The sequence below is a fragment of the Zalophus californianus genome, chromosome 3 (assembly GCF_009762305.2).
Source record: "Zalophus californianus isolate mZalCal1 chromosome 3, mZalCal1.pri.v2, whole genome shotgun sequence".
NCBI classification, from domain to species: Eukaryota; Metazoa; Chordata; class Mammalia; order Carnivora; family Otariidae; genus Zalophus; species Zalophus californianus.
The window spans coordinates 146,877,659-146,890,263 of record NC_045597.1 but is presented as its reverse complement, the minus strand read 5'-3'; positions in this window follow the sequence as shown (position 1 = coordinate 146,890,263).

Below are 12,605 nucleotides of genomic sequence, written 5' to 3'. Positions count from 1 at the left end.
TGAGAGCCAGTGTAGGATACAGACCCAGAGTAAGTCCGCTTAAAGGGCTGGAGAACCCAACTTCCCACCAGCACTCATTCATCTTTGGCTGAGGGCTGTTTGGGAGGAGCCAGTTAATCCCCTGGCTCTCCCAGCCTGAACCAGAAGTGGGGAGAGAGAGTGTCCTCTTTCCAGTAGAGAAAGCCCTCTGTTATGACTTTTTTGATATGTCTAACTTGACTAGACTCTAGTCCTCACTTAGATGTAATTAAAGTGCCTCTTCATTGACTTTAAATAAAGATGATCTTGGATAATCTGTCTGGTCCTGACTTTACATGTGGACCTGAGGCTTCCCTGAGAGAGAGAAGAAATTCTGCCGGTACACAAGGGCTTTGACCCTTGTTCATATGTCCCAGCCTGCTGTATGCTCCCTTTCCTGACTCTGCCTGCCCTATGGATTTCAGACTTGCTTCACCCACTCTTGCAATTGTGTAAGCCATGCCAATGCTTGGAGAGAGAGAGAGAGATATACTGATTCTGCTTCTGCTTCTTGGTTCAAACTTGACTGATATGTCCTCTGCCAAAGATGCAAAGATACAGTTGCTAGCAATTGAAAATTGAGCTGATGTGCATGCAAATGATGTGTGAAGTTGATATAGGCAGGGCACTGATACATTCATAGCCCATGTTAAATTCATTCCATCTTATCAATGATTTCCCAAGGTGACTGCTAGTGACATTCTCTAAAAGACAGATCTACATTAAAAGGTTTAGTCATATACACTATAGTAACTGTGCTGTTTTGGTCCTGAGGATGCAACTGATATTTATCATCTTCCCTCCACCATCTACTTTGGATATCCCTCATCTTTAAGTTAGTTGCCAACTTCACTTGCCTGCCTTATAGGGTGTCCCAGATCCTTTATCACTGAGGGGTGTGAGACCTGGTTGTGGCATCATTGTCATGCTGTAGTTGACTTGGCCCTAATGATTCTTTAGAAGTAATACAATGGAAGTTGAGGTCAGAAATTGAGGAGGACAAGTCGTATGCCTCAGATGTTACTTCTTCATGATCTCCAATCAAAGGTACTTTGACATCCTCTAACAAGAGCAAGAAAGCTACTTATGCCAGCCTAGAGGGTTCATGGAAATCTAGGGGTTCAAGATTCTCAAGTGCATCCCCTGAGGTGTCCCTATTTCAGGGATCACTCCTTCCTTATCAGTGTCATTACTTTTGCATAAAAATATATTGGGTATACCAATGCAGTTTTTCCTGTTAATTTTGTTGGAAGAGGTCATCAAGAAAATGCTGGTTGATCTACAAACTGGGCCTGAGTGATAGGAGGCTCCTCACACCCTCTGCTATCCTTGGAATGCACATTCTGCTCACCATTTCCACAGTGGGAGCTGTTTTAAAGGACACTGTCTTGAGAGAGCAATGTGTTGTTGAGACCATCTGGACTGAATACATGACTGAACTCAGTTAAAGCATCTACATAAATTTTAAGAATCTGTCAGGTAGGGGAAGGGCTCTATTGGTCTTGTGGCCACCCAAGGCAAGCCTCGTATGTAAGTTTCCTTGCTTACTAAACCTGTCCCTTACCAACCTAGCTCTCGGCCCTCCACATAAGGAGAGGTGTCAGAGTGGTGGTGGTGGTGGTGGCGGCGGGGGTTGGGGGGAGACTTGTAGTTTCAGACTTCACTCGGGAAGTTCCTAAGTGTGCAAACCAACAAATTCTCACAATCAGATTATAGGCTGGGTTTCTGCCCAGTCTGTCTTGTGGCTGCAGGAGATAAGGACCTCACTGCTACAGAGAAGCCTTGTGAGTTTCACATTGTGCTCTGAATTCGTAGATGGCTGACTAAAACCTGCTTGCTTGTTTGTTTGTTTGTGGTTTTTTTCAGGGAATCAATAGCAGTCAGTAAAAAACTTCTATCTTTCTTATAATTTAATCTCCACTTGTAGCTTTCAAACGTTAGAGATTCTATATAAGACCATGCATCCTCTTTTACCTGCTTTGTTTCAAATCACCATGCCAGAGAATATTATTATCTCCTTACTACTGATAACAGTGTCTTTGGTTTTAATCTGGCTGAAAAGGGATCAAATTCCAGAAGCCAATCCTGAGGCTTTGCTTCCTAGGACAATAAATGGTATCATCTGTCTTATATATGGTTCCCCCAGAAAGAGAGCCTGAGACAAAAAGGTAAGTGCTAGTAGTTACACAATAAAATATCATAGAAATATTGATAGAGAACAATACATAGATTTGAATATTAGATAGAATTGATATAGAAAGGCAAAAAAATTCAGCAAAGAGTACATTATCAATCAAGTTGTAGTATTTAGGAAGTAATATGGAACAAACACCTCAACATTCTACCAAATGAGTAACGGAGCTGCCAAATTATGTACCAGCTTCTATCATTCACTGGTCGGGCTGATGGGGAAGCGTCTCTATTTCCCCAAGTTCTGACTTATAATTCACATAGCTAGTGCATTCTCCTTTAACAAGAGAAAGCCCTTATGCAAAGAGGCACAGGTGCTGAGACTTGATAGACAAGTAGGCCCACAAAATTCAAAATAAAATAAACACTGTAGCAGAGAAGGATAGGGCACCGGTATTGGTCATATTTACCTTGAAATATAATGTTGTATGTTCAACATAATATCTGTCAATCTTTGATTACTTGGAAAGGTAAAATATGTATTTGCAATGATCATTAAGAAAGCACAGTAACAACTTTTGGTGGAGTCATTGGGAACCATTATTCATGGTGGATGATGCAGCACCATAAATAATGATATGTACAACATCAACATTAAATAAATGCTAAAAGGAACTAAAGGGGTAAGAAGATATACATTACAGTTTTAATACAAGTATCATTATGAATATGGGACAGGAAAAACTTTTGAAAAAATTAATATAAACAATTGAATTAGCATATGAGTGATTTTCATTCAACTGGGTCATCACCACATTAATATTATTTTTTAAAAGTCTTTCTTATCTCAGATTCATAAAGGCATTTTTGTGTCCAAAAATATAAAATATATAATTGATGTAAAATAAGCTTTTATGCAGGATGTAAAGTAGAAATTATTTTTCCTTATTTTTAATACAACTGTCTTTCTTAGAACCATTTGGATCCATTCTAGGATGTCCCTAGGCAAATATTTTTGCATGACTCCTGTTTTTCCGAATAATTCTTACAAAAATGTATTATAAGATTTATGCATCCATGTGACGTAGAATGGTTTTATGATGAAAATTTAGAATAATGGATAAAGATATTTAAGTATTTACTTACTGTCCTGCCGATGCTTGTGAAGATTCTTTGTAACATATAGGAACTATCTTTACTATCTTTTACTGCCCAGATCCAGGAAACAACTTTTTGTCTTCTTTATTGTTAAATGTGTGTATGTCCCATTGTGAACAAAAGGGTACCAATGAAGTTATTACTTGTAATGTCATGGTACTTGGGAACTTTTGAAACTAGAACTTTCTTGCCTCTTCAGTTTCTTTTATCATTGATTTCACACACCACCAGGGAGCGTAGGTAAGTAGCTGTAGGCAGAGTACAAAAAGCGGTCCCATTCAGGAAGGAATGTCCATCCTCCTCTAGCAAGGCTTAGGACTAACTAGAGAGAAGATAACCATATCTATTAAAGTCAAGAGAAGCTATTACTTTAATGAGTCTTTTGGCTTTGTGGTGTGGCTCAAAGAGAGACCAGGACATTGTTGATGAGGCCTTTATATCCCTATTGATCGGTCACTGTATGTGGACAGGCTGGGAATGGGTGTGAACTTGGTGAGAGTACTTTCCTTTGGCTGAGGCCATCTCTGAAAGGAGGGGACAACAGGGGCTACATGCAAGCAGACCTCCCATCAGCTGGGTTACTTAGGGAGTGTTTCATTCACGAAGGGGGAATATGGACAGTACATCACAACATCCCCCACAGGCATTATTTCTAAATGAAATTCTATCGGTTATAGATACATGGTCATGAAATTTGATTTTTAATTTTGATGATATATGCACCATATCCACTAAGCTTTTTTATTAAATCAAATAAATGTGGAAACTTTGATCCAATAACTATGAGTTACTTATTTTATGTTGAACCAACATATTTTTGTTTGAAAAATATCCAACATCATCATAATATATTTATTTTTATGCATTTAAAACTTTATTTTGCTGCTTTTATGTTCATAATTATGATCATCTACAATTTATCCAATATTATGGTTATGCTAGTTTTTTTAATTACTTAGAATATTTCTTATTTAATAGTCTCAGAAAAGATATTATGAAATAGTAGGTTAACTGACTCTGAATATTTGTTGAAACTAACAAAACAGTAAATGCTGTTTTACTTGGTTCCTTTGTGGCACTATTTGTACTGGTTTAATTTTTTTAGTGGATTCTACAATCTCTTCTGCATGTTTATTAATGTCTTTTTTCATGGTGACATGGGCACCAAGCAAATCTGAAGGAATAATGGCTATCAAAAACCAGTACCGATACAATAGCGAATACTCAATTAAATGATTCCCACTGTAATGTGACTAATTTCCATTTCCCTTTGTCTTTTATTCTATTATTGACTTGCCACTCAATTTTGGCCACTGTAAATTTAATCTCTCTTGTTTGTAGAAATAGCTTTTTGTTTTTCCTTAGTTGACGGGTGTGCCTGAAAAGTTACCTTGAATAATTATTAGTCAGATTATCTTATATATTGAATATTACATCTCAAAATGATGCTATCAAATTGAATCTATCTTTTCTTTAAAAAAAAAGGCAGAAGTTGTGATTAGCACTGTTGTTTGTTTTCCAACCCCAGAAATGCTATTTCTAGTATGCAAGACCTAATTGTAATTAAATGATAGTCTTCCTGGTTTTCACATTTTTAAGTTGGTGAAATTATTTGATGTCCCAATAAAGGTCTAACAGGTGCTTAGATATATGAAACATATTATATATAGTCAATGGATTGAAAACCAAAAAATAAAAATTCTATGAAGTATGAGGTCCTGGTCTAAAGTCTTTATGATAATACGTATCTGTATGTATGGTTGTCTGGCATTCTAATATCTAAAGATGAGATTATACTTATGCTATACAAATTAATTATGCTTTCATTACATCCAACATATGAAACCAAAGTGTGTATATACTGTTTGTATATGGTATGAACATCAACAGTAATTTATGTCATAGTAATAATTTTGAAGCAGCATAAGACAGTCTGTAATAAAAATACTATCATGTAAAATCTTCATGTTTTAATGTATTTTATTGTAATCTAGTTTTTAGAAAATTACTGATCAGTGATTCATGTTTGTAGTAACTTCATTAAAATAAGAAGACACTTAACAGACTATTCCTGACCTGCCAGGGAAGATTGTTTTTACTGTACTTTGTCAGAAACTTGTAACTGTAACTGAAGATCTTTTAAGTGAAAGAGAGATAAGACAGGGGCACCTGGGTGGCTCAGTCGGATGAGTGTCCAGCTTTTGATTTTCAGCTCAGGTCATGATCTCAGGTTCTTGAGATTGAGGCCCAGGTTAGGTTTGCACTCAGCAGGGAGTCTCCTTCTCTCCCTCTCCCTCTGCAGATTCCCCATCCCCTCCCCCCCCCGCTTGAGTGCCCATGTGCTCTTTCTCGCTCTCTCTCTTTCTCTCTAAAATAAATTAAAAAAAATTTTTTTTAAAGAGAGAGAGAGAGACCAAAGTAGCAGATACAGTTTGTTTTACTCAGTGTGGGCTGCCTGTTTCAGAGTAGGGGGTGGTCTAAGTTTGGAAATAAAAACAAATAGGTAAATGAAGATATATAATAAACTTGCCACAAATCTAGTTCTTAGAAGTTTACTAAGAAATTAGTTATGATTTCTTTCAGCTGCACTCTATAAATGTTTTATTTCTATGAAAGAACTCTTTGTTGTTATTGCATTTGTGGGATTTTTTTTTCTTTTAAGTTTTCCTTCACATATCATCTTTTATTTGAGTTAATTCATGAAACAGTTTAAATAAGTCAGCACACTTCTTAATCCTTTCAAGATGTCAAATAACAGACGCTTAGTGAATGATGAGTGTCTTGAAAAGCATAAGATAGAATGATTTAGATTATCCGATTCTAAGCTATTACTTAATATAGCTATATGAAAATCATTATCAAAAAGCTGAACCTTCTGACGCAGTAATACTCAGAAACAACTGTATAAATCCGTTAGACTTACAGCTTCAAGATGTAGAAAAATAGCGTAGAAAAATTTACTGAAATAAATTCTAATCAAACAGCAAATATAAATAACTGTGGATTAAAAATTAGTGCACAACAAACAGATAATGCAATGTTACTATACTTAATTATTTTAAAGTAAGTATTATCAGATAATAATTCAAATGAAATAAATATATATTAGTTTAAATATATATTAAAATGGATTTCATACTCCATATTGAATATAAAAGTACTTTTTGATTATTTATACATGACTGATTTTTAAAAATTCTAACATTATGAGAAAAATGTAAAGACATTTTTAAGAAGCATCTAGAATTAAAAAAAATCGAGTTTTAAGCAACATATCCATAGGAAAAAAACCATTTAAAATGTTCTAAAAAATAAACCTAGGTTATTATAAAACAAGGAGTTGGTAGAACTGATATTAAATATAGACTTTGAGCAGAGTAAACTCCAAGTTCTTTTTTTAAGCTCCAAGTTCTTACATAGCTGGTTGTAGTGATATGACTCAATTATGACTAGCAAATAAATAAAATAATGTTAATAGGAATTAAAACAAAATTGAAACTCAAGTGATTGAACCAAGATTTGTAATTGTCTTACCACTGTAATTGTACAATACAATTAGTTATTTGTAAGCACGAAATAATTCTGAAATATTGTGACTCATTCTAACTGGAAACAAATATAAACATTAAGATTCCCAAAAAAGTAGTAGTTGCCTTAATACCTGCAACAAAAATGTTATGAAGAAATAGATATTATTAAAATATTAGCTATCCAAATATTATAAAACTTGTGGATGAAAATTGGATAATATTTTCACATATGATAAAAAATGCACTAAGAAGTGTTTAGAATTAGTCTTTTTTAGCAATTCGATGACTTTTTTTTAAACCAAACCTAGTTAATCCTGAAATACAAATAACAGGCTCTAATGACATCTAGTAGGCATGTGATCAAGTAAATACATGACTGGCTTTTAAGTAGCACTCAATTCTTCTCTTTCATCATCCTCTACTCCTCATAAATTGCCTCTGCTCTAATTCATTCCCGGTGAAGATCAAAGGCAAAGCCTCTCCATTTTAAAATAGTAAGTGAAGAAGCGATAACCTTGATTAATTTGACTCAAGCCCATGGGTTGAAGCAATTTCTTAAAAAGCGGAAATCTTGAATTTGTTACAAAGTCAGCATATATGAATAGGGTGAGTTTTCTTAGGTCTGTTCCTTCTGTGTATCCGGGGTAAAAACACATTGGCTTTTTGACATTGACATCTCCCCTCTTCGGATTCTGTGTCATCCGGATAGCTACTGGGGTGTGCCTGCTGCCTATACTTGGTTGAAGATCAGGGCTGACGTCTAAGTTATCCATTTGGAGGCACTAAAACTACCTTGCTCACTCATTCTTCCTTTAGGTCTCTGATTCCATCGCTTTTTTACTAAAATAGACATACTTGACTTTCACTGAATGAGAAGTTTCAAGTTTCACGTTGGGACTCAAAAATCTATAAATTGGGATTTGTAGTACTTTTATTTTTAGGAAATTTTAACTGATTCAGTCAGCTAATTTAAGGAAGATTTTCCTCAAATGGCCCAGAGAAATTTATAGAGTTCTGGAACTGAATTATGAGACTAAGAACAAACCAGGAATAAGGTATTCTGTGGCCTATTTTGCCATGTCCCCTATACTTATATTTTCACTGAAGACATTGAAAAAAGAAGAGGTGGATGACTGAAATCATATTAGGGATATATCCTGAATTCTTGCAAATATTTGGGAATAACTTTATAAATATTTTACTAGAACGCAATATATAATAGTCATGGGAAGAAGGGATATCATAGTGATTTGGTGAAATAGGTATTCTACTTTGCTAATCTTTAGCTTAGCATTGATTTTCAGATACTTACAGAGCATTTACTACATTTTAGCTATTATAGTAAGACAGTAATATAAGACAAGTACTGTTCTGGTAGATCACAATTATGAAGGTTAGTTAATAAGTAAAATAGAGGATGGTAACTGTTTACACTGACCTCTATTATCAGTACTTCATGTTCACAGTGAAGACTCAAGACCCTGAAAAATCACAAAGAATATTCTTAACCATTGAAATATCACATAATCTTTAATATAATTTTAATATTCAGATTATCTTATGTAAAGTGATGATTATTTAAATATCTTTATTCCATACAAAGAAGTTATAATAACCCTCTATTCTCCAGAATGCCACCATTAACTGGTTTTGGAGGTTAATCATAGAACCAACTAAAGAAAAAAAGAGACAGGGCAAAAATATTGAAGGAGAAGTACCAGTGAGGCTCTGACCAAGGAGATGAGAATAAGGGGAAAAGAGAATTTCTTTTCACGCGGTAACTAAAACTTTAGCTGAGCTTTTCAGTAAATGTGTTTATTGAACACAATATCATTTGAATGATTTGTTTCCTTGTTTCACTTACTGATATATAATCTTAATTTTTTAAAAGATTTCATTCATTTGAGAGAGAGATTGAGAGAACAAGAGGGAGGAGAGGCAGAGGGAGAGGCAGGGGAGCCCGATGCGGGACTCCATCCCAGGACCCTGGGACCATGACCTGAGCCGAAGGCAGATGCCCAAACGACTAAGTCACCCAGGTACCCTCTTCTTAATTTGAAATTAAGATTGTTTCATTACAGCTGTTAATATTATATTGTTTAAAATACAACAAATACTGTTACTCTTTTAAGATGTTTAACTTAAAACAAAACTTTCATTTTTTTTTCTTTCTTTCTTTCTCAGAAGCCACAGTGGGGACAAAAGATCTTACCTCTTGTATTTTAAAAAATTCTCTCAAGGCATAGCATACAGTGTTTGTAACCACATGTCTGGCATAGAGAGTCCAGAGATCCTCCATAATCTGTGAGCCCCAGTCAGTAGAACAGTGATTTAAAACAATTAATCAGATTAGGCTAAGGGATGTTGGACAGTGAGTGGAACCAAAAAAGACTTTCTCTGTCTCATTTTCCCTGTATCTAAGATGAAGAACTTAAATAGCACATTTCCTGAAGAATGTATTGGTGATTTTCTTCTCACTGTAGGGTAGGAAGGCTAAGATTTCTGTTTTACCCTTTTTGCTATAACATCTGTTTGATATAGATTAGCGAATCCCAACTATTGACAACGGCATCATATAATTCAAACTACAAATTTGCCCATCTTCTTAGCATAGTTTTTTTGATTCCTATTTCTTCATGCAGTCTAAGTCTAAGCATAGGACAGAAAAACACAGTCATTTGAGCAGGAAAACTCTACTGAAAATAATTATTAATATGAGATTGGAGTAATGGAAAAAAAAAGAGGAAATAAACTGAAGAATATCTTAGGAGTGGTGGGGAAAGAGTCCCCAAGTAAGGAGAAATTTAGAAGAGATGAATTCTCCCCGAGGATGGGATTCACACTGGAGAGAATATGGGTCCAGCCCCTGGGTCTCACAGTAGTTCACTGGATTGTCCTTGGCCAATGGCGCTTTACAAAGGGACAAGACTGATGGTTCAAGAATGAACTGTTTTGAGGTCAAGGAAATGTGACTGGAAGCGAGTGGAAGGGAGACAGGTTGTTTGCCGTCAAACTTGATGGAAAACCACAAGAAGTGTCATGTGTTCCTGAATTCAGAGGGAAGGTGGCTTTGGATGCAAGTTGGAGCACTCGCAAAACTCACCAGCTGCTCCTGGGATACAAATGAACTCACATCTGGGAACGTGCACAAGGGGATCTGCTTAATAAGAATTGCAACCAGCACCACCAACTGCCTGAGGGGGAGATGTGCTAGAATGCACCCCTCTTAGCACTGCACTAAGGATGGCAAAGCAAAACAAAGGAGGGAGGGGCTATGATATCATCCCTAATTTCCATATCTTACTGTTATCAATGGCAAACATTATTTTAATCAGTTTTCCATTATTTCATATCAGAACATTAAAGGCTACTGTACTGAACAATATATGGAACAAGCGGGGAGATATGGAAAATGATTAACTACATTAATAAGCAGTTAAAACAAAAGAATATTTACACACAGATGTTAATTTATCCAGATCATTAAGCCTGAAGTACATTATCAAATCTCTAGTGTTAACTGAAGTTGGAGAAGAATCCTACAGTGTTCCTGTTGACCTATTGATCATGTTGACCATATAGGTGTATGTTTCTGTTTTCCTTAAAATATTGTAGGTACACTTCGTAAATACACTCTTTCCCAAGCCTATTCAACTTTACCACAAAACTTGCTTGTCCAATTTTCCTTCAACTGAGTGTTACCACAAAAACTGTTACAAAGTTGTACCAGGGTAATTTGGGAGCATATTTCCAACTGATAAGTCGCAGATTTATAATTATTATGGGCAGATTTATAGTTGAAACACAGACGTAACCATTGGTTTCATGTAAAACCTCAAAATCTGTATCTGACCACAGAGATTGACAGGCTGCTGGACAGCCGGAAACAAATGGACACAAACATCCCTATTTTAGTTTTTGTGTTTACTGCCTCAGATGTGCTAGACTACTTAGAGATATTCAAAACAAATAATAATGATGAAGACAAGAAAGCAATTCCATTTTCTCCACTTCAGGTAAAATAAAGTTAATTTTGAAAGACTTTATAAAGAAATTCACAAAAACAAATGAAATACTATCATTAAATCCTTCTGTACATTTTAATAATTACCAGTATAAGATATTCTGTAGTATATTAAGGATTTTATACATATATATAAAAATTTCCCTCCAAAAAACTGCTCATAACAAGATGTTTTTAAAGACTGTAATTACTATTTATTTCACATTGGAAATTGGAGGAAAGTAGAACATTACTATTTTTAGACTCATAAAGCGATAACCTTATTCTGGTCTATATCTATATCTATGTACATCTATATGTGTATATTTATCAATGTGTTTTCAAAGCAAGATAAATTACTTGATCTAGTAACATAAATAACTTTTTATTTCCATGGCTGGGCTCAGAGTTTATTCCAAATTAGAATTTTTTTGAGGCAGCTAGGTGGCTCAGTTGGTTAAGCATTCTACTCTTGATTTTGGCTCAGATCATGATCTCAGGGTTGTGAGATTGAGCCCCCTATGGGGGGGGGCTCCACACTCAGCAGGGAGTCTGCTTGAGACTTTTTCCCTCCACCCCTCCCCCCACTCACAAGTGTGCATACTCTCTCTCTGTCTCTCTCTAAAATAAGTAAATAAATCTTAAATTAGAATTTTCTTATTCTAGGATTTTGTGTGTTGTATGTCTCCCTTCATAGGAAAAGCTTTAAGGGGAATAACTGATACAATTGATCGCAAAATAAAAAAAGATGGCATGATTTGCAATTTTATGAAGTTATTTAGAAAAACATAAAGGGAATCCAACAGATTCTGTGATTACTGTTTAGAAGAACCAGACATTATGGAAGATATACTTCTGTGTAGAAACAAGAAAAATAACCTGAACAATTGATTTTCCTGATTGTTTTGTTTAGTGATACTGAAGTACTGAAAAAAGAGAGAAAGAAAGGTGGAATGTGGGATCTTTTAAAATAAGGAAAATAGGGGCACCTGGGTGGCTCAGTCGGTTAAGTGTCTGCCTTAGGCTCAGGTCATGATCCCGGGGTCCTGAGATTGAGCATCACATAGGGCTCCCTGCTCAGTGGGGAGTCTGCTTATCCCTCTCTCTCCCCCCACTCATGCTCTTTCTTGCTCTCTCTCGCTCACTCTCTCACTCTCACACACTCTCGCTCACCCTCTCTCTCAAATAAAAAAAAACTTCAATAAAATAAAATAAAGTAAGGAAAATATTGGGCTGATCAATGAAAATTCATCTCAAAATTCTTGGTGCCAAACTTTTAGTTCACCAGGAATCATTATTAAATGCTATCTATTATTTCTAATTGCTACCAAAATAGGAATGGGTAAAATTAAAATAAAATTAAAATAAAAACTAACACATAAAATTTTCAACTAAAGAAAATGTACTTATTAATATGTTTGATGCAATATTTATGTATATTAAAAGATTTAAAAATGTCTGGCTTTTGCTTCCTCAGCGTGCATATCTGAGACATTAAAAGAAGTGGTTTATTTTGATAAATGAATAATTGCTTATTGCCACAGGGTATCAAGATCAATTTTTCCCACATAATTTCATTCCCACATTGCTCACCTTCCCCACCATTTTTGTACTGGGAATCAGTTTGTAATATGTAAATGAGATTAAATATTACACTGAGTGTCTCCTAAAAGCAACCAATATTGGAGTTTACAATTATAAGCAAGGGCATTAGATTCTGAAGTTTAAGGATTTAGTATATGTTTGAACAAAAACAGGAAAGAATT